Source organism: Phalacrocorax aristotelis, chromosome 4 (assembly GCF_949628215.1).
Source record: "Phalacrocorax aristotelis chromosome 4, bGulAri2.1, whole genome shotgun sequence".
Lineage (NCBI taxonomy): Eukaryota > Metazoa > Chordata > Aves > Suliformes > Phalacrocoracidae > Phalacrocorax > Phalacrocorax aristotelis.
Genome location: NC_134279.1, coordinates 31,190,222 through 31,206,064, shown reverse-complemented (window position 1 = coordinate 31,206,064; position 15,843 = coordinate 31,190,222). Strand labels below are relative to the sequence as shown.

At 39.1% G+C, this 15,843-nt stretch overlaps 1 protein-coding gene across 20 annotated transcripts in view; it reads left to right on the top strand.

Annotated features, from left to right (window-relative positions):
• Positions 1-15,843, top strand: part of PDLIM5 (PDZ and LIM domain 5) — a 132,026-nt gene that overhangs the window by 58,288 nt on the left and 57,895 nt on the right. The gene's annotated exons all lie outside the window — the stretch shown is intronic.

The following is a 15,843-nucleotide window of genomic DNA, read 5'->3' as shown; positions in this document are numbered from 1 at the left end:
CAAAGGGGACTTTTAACACTCAATGTCTTTTTGAGGGAAAATGACCAAACCCAGGGTAGTTAGTCTGTTGACCATATAGTATCACTTCTAACTGCTAAGCTTCTATGCGAAAAATGGAATGCAAAATACATTCCTAAAATGTATTACAGAGTTTAGGAAGCCAAAGTTTTAACGAGTGCAGTGACTTCAGAGATAACTAATGCTTCTCGATTACTAACAGATTATTTTCCCTTTACGTATAAAGCCACCCCACATGAGCAGACTATAAGTTTCAGTGACACATGGAGTCACTAAAATACATGTACTGTGCTAAGTATAATGTGTAACAGTTTTTGCAAGTTCAAAATTTTGTAATACTTTCCATTCAAGGTCTCTCAAGTACTGGAATTTATAAGTGTGCCTGCTGTCAATAGCGATCTTGGAGTCCCTTGGCCAGAAGAGTTGCCAGTTATCTCCTTTCCAAGTTTTGGAAGGAAGGTGATCGTTCGACAAGTCAGTCACTTCCCACAAAACCTTGTTAACTCATAAGAGACCACCCAATCAATGTGACAGCTAAGCGAATGCTGGGACTAATGCTTTTGTGTTGCATCTCTTGGAGCTGCCTACAAAGGAGAAATGCTGAATAACTAAATTATAAAGAGAGTATGGTTGTGGGATTTTTGTGTCTATTACACTTGGCTGAGTGGAGCTTTCCTGGAGCAAAAAGCTCCTAGCACAATTTGAGTGAGTTGGAGCAAGGGCAGCCTGAAGTTCTTGTGGCAGTGCTTCTAGACTAAGGTGGTGCAGTGTTGTGAATGGATATCTTGGGCTTATGTGGAAGTTGGGACAAAATCAGGTTTCAGCACAACTCAGGTTAACAATGCTGTCAAAAAAACCCAGACAAAAATCAATATTAAATCTCAGTTATCATATAGAAGGTATTTTGACAGGACATGGGACTGGGGAGAAGAGAATTAGATGTCTCATGTAAGTGAAAATTGCTTCCCGTACTTCCTAGCCACCTGTGTGAAATGCTATTAGGGTTGGGTTTTTTAGGAACCACATGAATTTCAGAATTCATATTTTAAATTAGTGAATAAAATCTATGGGTCACTTTTTTTAAACAAGACCAAATGATCCTTACTTACACAAGCTGTTAAAGTGTTTTAGTGACACATGCTATAGTTGCAAATAACAGAATCTATAAGCGTTATTTGTTCTTTATGCAAAATGCGTAGAGGTGAGTAGTCATAGCATGCCAGTGTTAAAATTAATAACGTATCAATTCAATGTTTTGTTGATCATTTCAAAGGGAGTGGGGGCAAAGGTTGGAAAAATCAAAAGGACTTCATCTGCTGTTAAAGATAATGGAGCCGGAGGCATTTAGCAGCCTTCTTGGAGAAACATAATACCTTGCAGGGCTGAACCTGAATTGGTTTTGCCATAAGCCAGTAATTAGCAGACCCAGCACATCTTTGATCAAGATCTGAATAAAGGACACTGTGAAACTATTCCTTTTGCTTTCCTTTTCTTTTCTTGCAAAAGAGAGAGAAGGTTGTAGCTTGTTATGTGGCTTTGTCTGAGGATGTAATTTTATGGTAAATTTTTATTTTAAAGCTATACCTTTAATTTTGATCCTGGATATTTTTCTTGAGTTGTTGGGTCCTGTCCCATCCCGTCCCCCTGTCCATCCCCCCCCACCATTAGCACTAGAGAATGTCTTCTTGTTAAGATGAGATATTATGAATAGCTGCACACTGTGGGTGAGGCCAGAAGGAAGTACGAGGGTGAGCTGGAGTAATTGCAAACATTAGATAGTTACTCTTCACTACCCTATTCATTGTATAATTCGCCCAAATGATTTTATTCTTAAAAAATGCTAAGAATTCATCTGATCCTTCAGATGACGCACCATGTTGCTGCTGTTTGGTTTTGAGGTTTTTTTTAAAACACCGTGGAAGAGTCTCTTCATGATGACTCACCGGATTGTTACGTTACCTCTTGCCATTTTCAGCATTTTTCCTTTTTTGTCTGTTCATCTGTCAATCTGAGTGGATGTTTTTGTGGGTTTTTTGCTTGGGTGTTTGGGGAATTTTTGGTGGTGGTAGTTGGGTTTGGGGTTTTTTTGTGTGGTGGTTTGTTTAGGGTTTGGTTTGGGTTTTTTTAATTGGTCTTCCTAAAGAGGATCTGTTAGGCTTCACTGCTACCCATTTAGGTAAAGGTGTGGAAATGGAGATACAGTATATGCCATTAATGGTCTAAACTATTCCCTGCTTTAGATCACTGTAGATTGTCAATGGTAAGGCAGGGATGCAAAAGGAAAAACTTGTAGAAATAGGCAGAAAGTGTTTCCATGTGGGATTAGGGAGCTCTTGTTGTCACAGTCATTTCAAGCTCTGTACCTCTGGGGCTGGTCAAGCTTGTAAGAAAGGCTTGGGTAGGCGAGGTTCAGCCCTGGTGAGATATCTCCAAAAATCAGGCTTTGTGCACGTGGCTACTGCAGCTGAACAGTGCTGGAGTCAAGTCCATGGGATATCGTATATGGAGACTAGAAGTTGGCCAGCACTACTTTGTTGGTTTCCATACCATGGTACCCTACCCAAGCTTTGTTTAACTACACAGAATATTTTTCAGGACTGTGAAGAAATGATTTCTCATTTTTGCATGATACTGCAGAAATCTTAAGCATTCCACAGGTCAGTGAAGTGTTTTTCTCCTTGTTCATGGATGTTACCTTTTGGAGATAGAGGTTGTCCCAAGAAAAATAATATTGGTCCTTCATCTGCTTAACATAAATGCATTATTAAGAAAAAATGTCTGGACAGTGAGCTTTTCATTTTTGTCCAAAGAGATCACCCAAGAAGCGCAATTTGCAGTGCAGTTTCACATCATATATTTCCTAGCTCCAAGTCAAATGTGTGCCTAAAAAGTGTTGTAGGAAGCAGCTGAGAGCCATGACTTCTTATTTTTTTCCCCTCTGAAAAAAAATGCCTTCAGGTAGCAGACTGTGGAGTTATTATCCTGGTAAGCCATGGTGTGTATTGCATCTTTTACTAAAACAGCATCTATATAACAATTTGCAGGATCGAATCAGCATGCAACTGTTTGTAGCAAATGTTTTCTGCAGTCAGTGAGCCAATGCTTTCAGAGTTCTTGTATTTCAGGTAAATAATTTCAACATTCCCCCCACGTCCACTCTCAAATAGCATATTTGCTTGCCTAATGCCTTTGAAAGAGTGTGTAGGTTCTCCTGTATGACTGATGGCGATTTGCCATTCACCATTTCAGGTGAAATTTTCCTACCCATTTCTAGTTTGACCTGTGCGACCCACCCAATCACTTGAAATTTCAAAAAGGTCTCTTTAGCGAGCATGTAGATTGTGGTGCTGTTGACCTTTTCCATTTATTTTAAGCAGTGTCCATAGCTATTGAATGAAAGATTTAAGGAAACAATGTGAAGTTGGCCGCAATTTATCTTCACTTCTTAAAATAACACAGATACCTCAGTGGTGTGATCTTTAGTGACATTTTAATTCTGTTGGCACAGTTTGAAATAGCCAGCTGGGGCATCACAGATAGACTACAGTTTTGAAGCCTTGCAGATACCATCTAAATGCCAAACTTTTGAGTAACAAAATAATGCATTTATATATAGATTAAACATGCAGTAATCACGACGCATGCCAGTAATTGTGAACAGCTGGTTTAGAACAATGCAGCTGTTAAAACTCCTCCGTGCCCCACAGTGCATGTATTTATCTAGTCCAAATATTACTCATGGGTATATCTGTATGCTTTTTTTGAGGATACAGAGAATCATTTGGGATGCATTCATTTGAGGAAATGTGTCCTTGATTATCTTTTGTCAAGGGAGTGAAAGGTATAAGCAGGCTCAGAGACATGTAAAAAAATAATCCGACCCCATTCGCGCATAGCAAATGAACAGTATCTTGCCCTGAGGATCTTTGCTTAGATGTCCAAAAGCAAATATCGCTGTGACAAAGTTGTATGCTGCTTGTGCATACCGTCTCTAATATGCCTCAGTGCTACCTCCTCGCAGGCTTTAGCTGCATTTACTGCTATAGACATACACAGTCCTCTATTTCAGCTTCATTACTTTTTTTTTTTTGTATATTGTGTTTGGCTGCTCTAAAGGGGGAAAAAATGCCTGGCCAAATCTTGAGCCAGTTTACAAGGGAATAGGCAAGACGATTGAAGGGCAGGGCACTCGGATGTGTCAACATAAGCTGTCTGTCACCATGTGTTAGGACAACTCTCTGGCCCTTTTCTGTGGAGTCAGTAATCCAGGCTCTGCGAGGCATTTGATAAAAGAGGTAATGATAAGTTTAGATATGGAAGAATTATTATGTTTTATTCCTTTTCTCAGAAGAATTGTTCCTCTATTACCGGGTAATAAATTAGTTCTCAAATTTGGTGCACTGTTTTTATGGCAGCTGTAGCCATTGAGCTGGAGCAAGCCTGGCCTGTATGGGCAGCATGAAAAAGTTACCATGTTTGATTCACTGAAAAAAATGAGGCCCTTCAAGTTGTATGTACCAGCAACTTAATCCAGCAACTGGACAGGATTTTATGTAGTATGAGGGTATGAAACACTTGAAGATCTCCTCCCCAAGCAGTTGCACCTAAGGTTGAGAGGTGTCAGCTCTTAATTGCCAAGCTCTTTTTAGCGTCTTGGGTCACATAGTTTTGTTAAGAAATACATAGTGTTACTCCCTGCATAAAGCACACCAAATCTGTCATATGACCGAGACATTAGAGGTAGTTTAACTCATCACTTTCTTTGTGGTTTTTTGTTTCCTCCGAATTGCATCATTTTACATTTATTTATATAGCCAGAGGTATTTGTTTTGTACTTGTCTACTTTAATTTAAACGCATTAAAAGTAGGATGATTAATTAAAGATGAGAAAATTGAAGGTGACTTAATCATTATACCATATCAAACAAGTAGCAAAACCGAGACAAGAATCTTGAGGTTGCTCTAGTGTCTTCTAGCATGCCAGTGCATAGCTATAAAAATTATTGGTAGTAACAGCTAATGTTATTCTGTGCCTGTTGCTGAGGCATGTTTTGCGCCAGTGAGTGTTTGAGGACTGGAAGATAAAGTCGAAGAAATTCTTTCACCATGGTGGAAACCAGTCTTGTCATCGTCATTGTCATGATGCTGTCTGTGTCTTGGTTTTTCCTTGGGGTTTTTATTAGAGGAAGCCTTCAGCAGCCTCTGATTCAACTGCAGAAAGTTATGCCATACAAAGGAGACCACGAGCAAAGCTGTCAACATCTCAAACTAGGAAACGCTGGAAGCCTGCGCTTCTGTGTGAGGAGCTTCACTTTGGAAGTTGTCTGTGCTTCATGTGCACTGTAATTTCCTAAGGAATACAGCTGCAGAGATTTTGACTGCATTACCAATTTCTATAAAACCTGATCAAAAACTTCTTGAGGCTACGTGACTATACTGTTTGTACTGCTTTGGGACACTGATCAATATTTTCTTCCCTATATTAATTATGTAAAGAAATGTGTTTGTAGGAAGACATCAGAAAGTCAATAAAATTATAACTCTGCAAACATTAGACAAAACTTTCTTGCTGCTTCTTTTGAGTCTCCAATGCTAGTGCTAAGTCAAACGTCCACTGAATTCAATAGTTTAATAAGACTGCCAGAAAGACAGCGAGCTTGAATAATAGCCGTTTGACCCGTGTCCAAAAGTTTTCTGATCAAAAAGTTTCTAAAGCACTGTTGGTTTACTTCCCAGAACCTGAAGTAGCCTTGGGATTTTGCAGTTGCTCGGCAGCCATGCGTGAGCAGTGGGGCTTCCTGCGCTCCTGGCCAAGTCTAGATAAATGGAAAAGCTTGCATTTTGGAAAGTGGAAACATTTCTTAGAATACGACTCTCCCTACCCCTGAATTTGAATAGTATGTGAATATATTTGGGAGTGAAACTTTTGTCCCCCTTTTCAGAAAATGTGGGAGTTTGTATTTGATATATTATCTGGATTGTATGACATGCTTAATGGCATTTATTTCAAACCTTCTTTTGAAGACTGACTTAATCTTGCTCCTGTTATCCCAATGTTAAGGATAAGAAAAGAATAATTTTCACTGTTCTCTCTATGTGTTCCAAATATGGTACTGTGCAGCCAGTTTACCTGACCCAGTGACACCCAAGTCCATCTTACCTCAGTCCACTGTGTAATCTGCATAATTTTCTCCTTCATAAACGCTCGGTATCTCATTGTTTGGGTGCCACAAGTGATGTTACTTGTCTCTATTTACATGTTTGTTTTTCAAATACACAATATGCCCCACACCTGTTGCTTTCCTTTGAAAAACACATCTCTCCCACACACACAGTTTATGAAGCTAACTTGCAGGCATTCTTTAATTATAAAAGGGTATGCGATGATCTGTCAAGAGACAGTTGTCTCTAAATGGATTAAAAGAAGCTTACATGGTTTAAAAATGGGCTGTGCCCTTCATATGCTGAAAATAGTTCAAGTTAGCTTGAACTGGCTAATGGAGTGTGTTTAGTACCTGTGCAGGTAACTGTTTAGTTTCTCGATTTTAGATATCCTCTGTGCACCTCTGTGAATCTAGGATGTAAAGAATAGAAAAAAAACAAACCCTCAAAGTAAATATGTGAACTGACCACTGTTGTTAGATAAACTGTTCCTAAGCATCAGTCCGCAGGAAAAAATGAGACACTGTTTAAATAAAACCTGTCCTCTGCCATGCATGATCATATCTCAGCTGTTGAGAATCAAAATTGCAGTGTCCTGACTCATCAACAGGGCTTTTTCTACCTTCCTCTAGTAAAGAATGGAATGAGAATAAATTAATGGTTGGCTGTTTGGAAAATAAATGTTTTCCTGAAAGATAGTGGTAGCGTCATGAAAGCGTAACAGCATAAGATAGATGGGATTTTTGGTAATGCTGGGAGAAGCAGGCAGGTTTTCAGATGTACAGGATTTTGTAGAGGTCTGAAACAAAGATAAATACAAGTTGAGAGCCACCACTGCAAGTTTAACCAGATATGTATCTGTTACACCACCTAATAGAAAGGTAAGCGGTAGCTGCAGAGTCAAGTGTCTATTAATAGCTGAATTCCACAGCCGCACTGTTTTGGAGGCCTTTTTTTGCCCAGTTTTTGAAAAATTACTGCCTTTGAAAAATTCCAGGGTATCGTCAGTAGAAAGTCACGTCTGTGGTACAGAACCACAAAACCCCATGAGGTAATAAAAACACATACTGTGCCTGTCAAACATTGCTCACTTACTTTTGTCTTGCTTTATAGCCAAAGTAATGTTTGCAGTATTGTGGAAAATCTCAACAGGTTTTGTGACCATCAGATGTTTTGCATCTGTTTTGCATCAGTGATTAGTTGCCCACAAAAGCGGTTAATTGCCTCATATGCTGTGAGCCTGCTGTGAATGATATCCCCTAAGTATTTTAAGCTGAGAAGGGTAAAAGCTACTTTTTCTAAAGCTAGGCTGTGGGGGGAAAAAAAAAATCTTTAGTTAGCTGGATCAGTTGGAGTTGGGTGGGATTATTAACTTTTTTCTTCTTTCACAGTTGCTGCAAATGACACAAGAATTACAGCACTGTTTAATGCACCTTTCCTTAATCGGTGTTAAGAGTTTCCAGTATAATTGGTTCCTTGTCCACTACAGGAATTAACTATTTGAAGTCACTTCTGCTTTTCAATCTTTCTTGCCTAGCTCTTGCAGTAAACAAAATAATTTCCAGCTACAGCTCATACTCTAGCAGTTGCTCTTTGACTTTCCTTTCTCTTAAAGGTGTGGTGACACCTTTTAGCCAGGCTAACTTGAGGTCTTCTAGATGTAAGATTTATTTCAAATAAAAGTTTTTAGATATCTAAAGTTACATTAGACAGCAGTGTTGAGGCATAAATAGCTTTTCTTAACATGTTAGACCTGCAGTGCATGCTGCTAAGCCAGTGACCTTAAATATGTGAACAATACATGGAAATGATAAAGGGCAGCAAAGGTGAGGACCTGTAGTGGAGAAGTTAACTTCTCGCAAGTGCATGTTCATTAAATTGATCCTGTAATAATTCTGTAATGCGGTTTATAGTGCTTCAGCTTGGCTGTCTGCAGCCACTACTACCTGTGGTTGTCGTCACCTCTGGGGGCAGGCGGGGGGAGCCCCTCTAAACACACTTGCTGCAATGAAGACTGGTGCAGGTACACGCTGGCAGCAGTGTCCCTGTGGTGGAAAAGCACAAGGCAGTCCTTGTGGCAGCTTGCCAGCCAGACCCTGGGCTGTTGCACCTTGAGCGTGGATGTTTCTCTCTCACTGCTAGGCTAGCATAGGAGGGAGGAAAGAGATGTCTGAGGGGCTGGATGGCAAAGAAAATTTGCTGGTTTGGTGCTGGGTTGCGCTCAGGAGTGAGACAAATGCTTAATGGTATTCCTGACTGTAGTTGGAAAGAATTAAAACCATAGCATATCCTACTAAAAGCAACAGAGTTCATCCTTGATAATATATTTAGCCTCATGTATCTTTATTGGTTTTGCCATGTCCCTGGCTTTTCTGGACCAGTCCCAGGCTTAGCGATTTTCCTGAGAGCCGTGCAATTGTGGCAGGCTCTCCGCATGCCTGGCCTGTGCGGTTGAGATGATGTACAGCTCCAAAGAGCACACGTGGAAATTCAGAAGTCGTAGGTGTAGGTTGCTCATATTGTTCCTGTATCATCGTAGGTTGATAAGAAGTGGGAGGTGTGAGGGGGCAGCTGGGATTTGGCCAGACAGCTGGGCAGGGCTTCTGGGGTCTGGGTGTGTGACACCACTTCCCATGCTGGTGACCTAGTAAAGGACATGGCTTTTCTTTGTTATAGCTGCCTGACACCTTGGAAGCGGAGTTTTCATCCCATTTCTTTAACTATGCATCCAGTACTTTTTCTCTCAGTGTTTCGTGAAGTCATGGGTAGGTGAGCTTCTTTATACAGGAGAGATGTGCTTAGCTTCCGTAAGAAATAAAATATAATTATCTAATGGCTCTCTAGATTGCCAGATTCTTCATTTGAGAGAAGAAGAGAATTTATATAAATGCTTATTCCCAAGTACGTACTTAAGGGGGAAACCCCAAAAATCCCAAATAAGGATGTGTTGGGGATTGGGGAGCTGTTTGTCGTGAATTTCCAGTGAAAATCTATGTGACTACACGTTCAAGCTTATTTGGGCTGTGTTTTAGACAAAAGAGGTAATTTAAACATTAGTCAACATATTGTGGAAAGCACTGGAAAAAATAATTTAGTGTTTAGTGTTGAATCTCCTAAATTATAACCTAGATTTGATGACAGACTGAAGTCAGCGTGAAGTTGAACATTTTTTTTTTTGAGGGCTTTGGAGGACCGACTATGTCTGCGAGTCATTTAGACCTATGCTTTTCATTAAGCTGGGTATTTTTAAAAGGTAGCTTGCTGTGCTAGAATTAGTATCTAATAAGCACTTCCAAAGAAAATCAAATGTATAAATTCCAGTTTATTAAAGCCCAGGTATAGTGGTTTTGTCTTGTTATTTGCACTTAACTGGTGTGTGGATACTGTTACTTGGCAAGACAGCTTTAGGAATGCTTAAAGAAAAGAAAAAATTCAGTTTCTAAGAAGGCATAACTGACAGAAATGACCACTATCATTGAAGGTAATGTATACGGAGGTCTTATGTAAAAGACAGTAGTTCTCCTATCACTTGTGAGTAGCCAAGCAGTGGCAAGATGGGATTCCTGTCTACCAAACTTGGTCATTTAGACGTGCTGAGCTACTACTTGTGTATAGGTGGCTCTCTAACTTTTCTAGGACAACCAGCAGTGATCTGCTGTACAGGATTGTAAGGCACCGGCCATACTTGGTACTGGGGATGCTTTACCTCTTTGGGCTCTGACCGGGGAGTCTTGGGCAGGTATGGGCAGATGAGGACCATAGCATGGGCCCTCCAGGTTTCTAAACCTTCTCTCCTCGTGGGAGCGAGAAGCATGTTTCTAAAAGTCTCTGGCAGTCAGAAGGTGAGTGAGATAAATTCCACAGTATTTTTTCCTTAACTTTTTGTTTGGTTTTTGGTTTTGCTTCAATAGAATAAAATATTATCTGCCTGCACTTAAACTCTCTTTACAAATGCATTCAGTAGGGTTGCCACAGACCACAGGAATGAGACTATGAGCAGTGGTTGCCTTGGGAGGTCTTGAAAACAACTAATCTTTTGTGGGTAGGAATACCAAAGCAGAGGGCAGCTTGTTTCTCTCCTAAAATGTCAGCACTGTTTATTTTAACACATAATGGTGAAATCCCAAACCTTATTTAAATTTAAGAGGGGAGACCTATGTTTGATTTGGCCAACTATCAAATAGCCAGTAAAGCAAGAACATAATTTTTCTTGCTTTTACCTGACCTAGAGCTTCATCATAATCTAGTGTGCTGGGGAGTGCACAATGCGAGGGTGTAAAGGTATTCCCTCTTGTATGCCAAATGTAAAATGCTGACACGCACATTATATTAATTCTTCTCCTTTAAACTTACTGAAAATGTAGAGTCTGAGAGTGACTTGCAAGCTAATATTCCCAGGCTAAATATAATGAAGTAAGGTGTTAAGTATTATCTTGAGCTACTGTTCTGTCAAGAAATCAATACTGATATTCTCAGCATACTCCATGTAAATATACCTCATCAGAGGGCATGAAGGCCAAAAGATATAAGCTGTTTAAAAAAGGATCTCTTGACTGAAGAGATCCTTTCCGTCATTTCAGATACAAATGAAGCATCCACAGAAACATTTTTGAATATTTTGTTAATGTTGAGAGAACTGCTTTTCACACTATTTGCATTTTAATGTCTGAATAATCATGAGTTTACAGCTTGTATTTTCAGGACAAGAAGAGAAATAATACTTTTTTTTTAATGTAAGAATTAGTTTGCAGAATGAGATGTTCATACTAAGACTCCTGGAGATGTATAGTATCCAAAATCCCATTATGCATCCCATCTTCTCTGGTTTGAAGTTGCCATTTGCGCTCTCAAGCAGTCAGTCAGTGCTGAAGTCAATGTTGTTTGATTGTAATTAATGTTCCCATATTTGTAATAAATTGGTATATTCAACTAAATGAAAACTAACATAATGAACTAGAGCAAAGAGAATGACTTACGAAATAAAATGTTGTTGACAGCCATCTGTTGATATGTGAACAAGCACGATGACCAGAGTATAGATTTGAAAACATTGCCGTGTTTCTTAAGGAGCAAAAGAAAAAGTAATCTCCTTTTTGCAACGACTGCAACAGATTCCAGTTCTCACTGAGTGGTACATAGCAATAATTTTGCTACCTCTGGTTTGCCATGCATTGGGGTGTGCAGAGGTGTGCAGCCTCTAGGCCCCAGGTGCTTGCTTGTCCTGGCAAGATTTGCTGAAGTGCTGATTTGTAGGCTGGTGTTGCCTGGGGCAATGTGTGTGTTTCTACGAAACTCTGGGAAGCATAGTTGCATGTTATATCACCGTATGTAAGGCAGCCATTTCTGGTGGTGTATAAGTTGCAACAAGAAGCAAGTTTTTGCTTTTCTATTAAGTTTTTGCTTTTCTATTGCTGTGAGCCAGAGCAAGGTTGGTAAGAAATTAATTATGTCTGTGGCAGAGGAAGGGCTTGGGTCTAAGGAAGAAAGAAATATATTTGGATAGTTCTTTTTTCTGGGCTTTAAATTACATCTGCATTTGTTTTTGTTCAGATAACCCCTAGTGAAAGTCATGGCTTGTTATATATGTTAAACGTTTTCTGCTTGTCATCTTTTTGCGTGAGCTGGGTAATTTATGAAAAGCAAATGCGTTTAGGCTTTCTGCCCTGTCAGCTGACTGCTCTCTAGAAATAAAATGAAGCAAACGAACAGAACTGCAGACCACAACAGCAAAACTGCTAAAGGATCAGGTTTTCAGAAGATGATCTGACCAGTGGCTTTTCAGGGATGTAGTATCTGCTGCCAAAACCTGTATCCTGACTGATCAGCTAGGAAAAAGGAGTTAGTTTTGAAAATGAGAGGGGTGGGAAAATTCCTTCCTTCCATCCATCTGTCCCCTCCATCCTCTTAGAAAGGCCCAGTTCAGACAAACAAATACAATTTAGCAGAAAATCATCCAGCCTTGACTTTGTTTCAGGAATGAAGGTTTTGCGGCTTCTTGTATCTCACACCAGAGTATATGAGCCATCCTTGAAGTTACAGAGATGTGAAAACCCTAAATGTGATACCTGTATTAACACTGGCATTGTGAGCTCCCCTTGTTTATAGAGGCGCTTATAAGTGCAGTTGCTGTCTTGTGATTTTTTTCCATTGAGTTCAGCATTTTCTTTTTAAGTTATGAATATAATACAGTGCCTTTACTGAGGGGCAGAACGGCTGGGGATGGTGGGACTTGAAATGGAGATCAGAGGAGAGAGGAATCTGAAATGTCTTTTGGATTTTAGGTTCAGTGAAGCTTCAGGGATTTAATGGCCAAGGGCTTGGGCCTCTGTTGCGTGGTTATACACACAGGACAGCTGAGCCTTGGCCAAAAAATCCTGCTTTGCATTTAATTTAATTCCATAACAGTAATTATTGAGACTATGTGTTTTCGTGGATGATAGGTCTTTAGAGATGACATATCAAATTGTACTCATTACAACATAATACTGTAGTGTTAGCTTTAATAATGTTGGAGTTTTTCTTCTAGATATTAGTAATTCTGGAAGGATTCTGCTTTTTTTTTTTTTTAATGGGCGGAACACTTAAGGAATGAATAAAAGGAGAATTTAAAGAATGAATAGTGTTTGATGGGCATGTTGCTCACAGCGAAGAGCAGACTAATTCATTTTCCTAATAAGGCTGTGCTGGAAGTTGGAATGTTTTGAATTGCATTAAATGTCACAAAAGTATTCGTCGGAGAGGAATGGCTTGTGGTATGTTTAGAGAACAAATTTGATCATGTTTGGTTGAAATGAACTGTTTACAGAGGCTAAATATAGCTTTTTTCCTGAAAGAATAAATGACTTTGATGGAGTAGCCTATGCAAAAACTTTGTGCACTTTCATTTTCAGTATTAGGCTGTCAGTTAAGTGATGGTGGCTGCTTCTATTTTTGTTGTCTATAATAATTTGTATGAAGCTTGTAACTGTAGCTGTTTGCCAAGGTCTTTTGTGTGAGTTGTTCATAAGAAGCATTTGTACCAAGCTTTTATCTCTTTGCGTTGTTTGTATGTTACTGAAAACACTGCATAAACTAATATACTGAACTGCTAGTTTTAAATCATTCAGAAAATATCCTCATTCAAGCCATCCTGCTTTTCTAGTAAGTAGTAACAGGGCAAGTGTCGTCATCTCATTTTGAAAGCCTTTATTGTCAGTTATTCATACATTCAACGTGACCAAACCAGCATGAAATCCTAATGCATTTAATTGCTAGGTGGCAAGTGAAGTGCTAACAGCTAAGAAAATGTACAAGATTCTGCAGTTTGTTTATTTTTCTTGCTATGCAATTTTGCAGTATCTATCAAACCCCTAAGGGAAATAGCCCTGAGGGAAGGCTTTTCTTAAATGTATGTGTTAGATGTGTGTTGTGTTTCAGCTTGAAGTGTTCATTGCCTTTTGTACTGTCTTGTCTAACCACCATGCATTTTTCACATTTAGATCTTGGTGGCTCAGTGTGGGTGAGCGTTTTCTTTATATGGTACAGGATAAATCACAGATTTTGGGCTGATTATGGACTGAAGTCAACAAGGCCAAGTTAAACTGTTTGAAGTATGTCTGGGACGCACAAATTTATGTCCTTGTTTCAAGTATGTTTGGGGGAAATAAACTAATGCTGTGCTGTCTGACTCCAACATTACAAGAACATTGGGAGCATTTCAGTTATCAAGCCTTTTTTCACCCCTTTTTCTTCTTTTTCTATGATATTTTTGAAGATGAGTTTTGAAGAGCATGTTTTCAGATCATCTGGAATTAGTGGTTCAAAATAATTTTTGCTCAGTGCTGTATTGATGAATGCAGAACAATCTTATCCATTGCAAACTCAAATTTGATTATTTTCTAAAAGCAAAAAAAATGTAAGCATGTTTCTTTTATGAGACTGGAACTTCAAGGTCCAGCATTAGCAAAGAGAAGTTTTTTTTCTCAAGCATGAAATATGGTAGTTGACCTGAATAATTAATGTCTTTCTACTTCTTACTGTTAGATTAGCTTAATAAATACACAAAATATTCCAAGTTACTTCATTAAAAAAAGTATGCCTAAGATATGGAGAGAGATGCATGTTTCCTTCTAACTCTGGTCTTAAAAAAAAAAGTTTCCATATGTGTTGGCATTTTTTTTCCCTTCTTGTTGCCTTTGTTGCTGCAAATTGACAACTCTGCAATTAGGAGTGATTAATGATGCACCCCAGCGCTTTGGAGGGCTGAAGGTCAGCCTTCTCGTAGCCTGCACGCTCTGTGAGAAAGGGGAGGACAGACCTGTTCCTCAGAGCGGACAAAACACTCTCTCTCTTGATGTGGACATAATGTGCATCAGCAGCGACGCGCAAATGGTGAAGGCGAAATGCAGATTATGATCTTTTAATGTGATTTTTTTTCTCTTTTTATTTTTTCTTCTGCCAACTTGCATGTGGTTTACATGCACCTCCCTTTTAGTAAGCTAGTTACTGAACCTGCAGCAGGATTGCTATTGCCGGAATCTGATGAGCCCTGAGGGCCAAGTGGCTTTGAAGGAAGGAATAAACATTTTGAACATAATTAGTAAAGAAAGAAAGAAAACTTGAAAAAAAGAAAAGGAAATTAAAAAAAAAAGGGGGGGGGGAAATAATAAAGAAAGGAGTTGCTAAATGCATCAATTGTGCCTCATTCAAATCTAGCTCTCCATGTTCTCCTGGCAGAAATAGAAAAGCTGGTTTATACGTAGAGGTGTTTAACACTGTAACTTCTGCTAACTGATCTCCAGTTAAACGAACCTTTTTGCTTCCCCAGCAAATTATCTTTTGGAAATGAGAGTCCAGTTTCAGTTCTTCAAAACCCTATTGAAAGAGCCGTCAGAAATTGGGGTTGTGTAATTTTGGGCAGGATGTGATCGCTGGTTCTTGGATCATTAAGGGTGCCAACTTTTCTGAGCAGCTACCAAATATGGCCAGAAATGTTTTGAAACGTGGCAGGAAGCCACTTTTCTACTGAAACAGCATGAAAAGACTCAAGTGTATCAGCAGCAGTGTTTGCAGACAAAATGTTAGTGTGTCAGATTTTCTGCTGTTTGGTTGTTTTGGCGTGTTTTTTTTTTTAATTTTGTGAGTCTGCATGTATTTTTGCATATAAGTATATGCAAATCTGAATAAAACAATCAAGTGAGATGCCTCTACCTGTAACATGTTGCCAGTTCACTTTAGGTATAACAAAAATCTGTCAATTCTTTATCTATCTCAACTAGATGATCCCCGAGGTCCCTTCCAACCTGTGATTCTTCATCCTTTCCGTTGTGATACTTCCCTTCCTTCCCGCCACCCCGTGGTAGTTTCAATGCACCCATTGTTTAGAAGAAGGTTTTTTTTTGTCATCTGCTGTGGAGTTCAAGTGACACTAACTTTACCTTTGATCAAAGCCTGCAAAAAGTTTCTGTATTATTTAACTTGCTAAGTCCTTCAGAAGGATTTCTGTTGTTCTTAAAGGAAACTTTCTGTTTTAAGTCTGAATAAATGTTATATGCTGTTTAAATGCAATTTATCTGACCAGAGCTTTTGAGTTAAGTGACATAGTTTCTTAAGAAAGGATGGGAGAAAATAAGCAAATTTAAGCTGAAGTCTCCTAATTGGTGATATGGTATTAGGAATTCATAA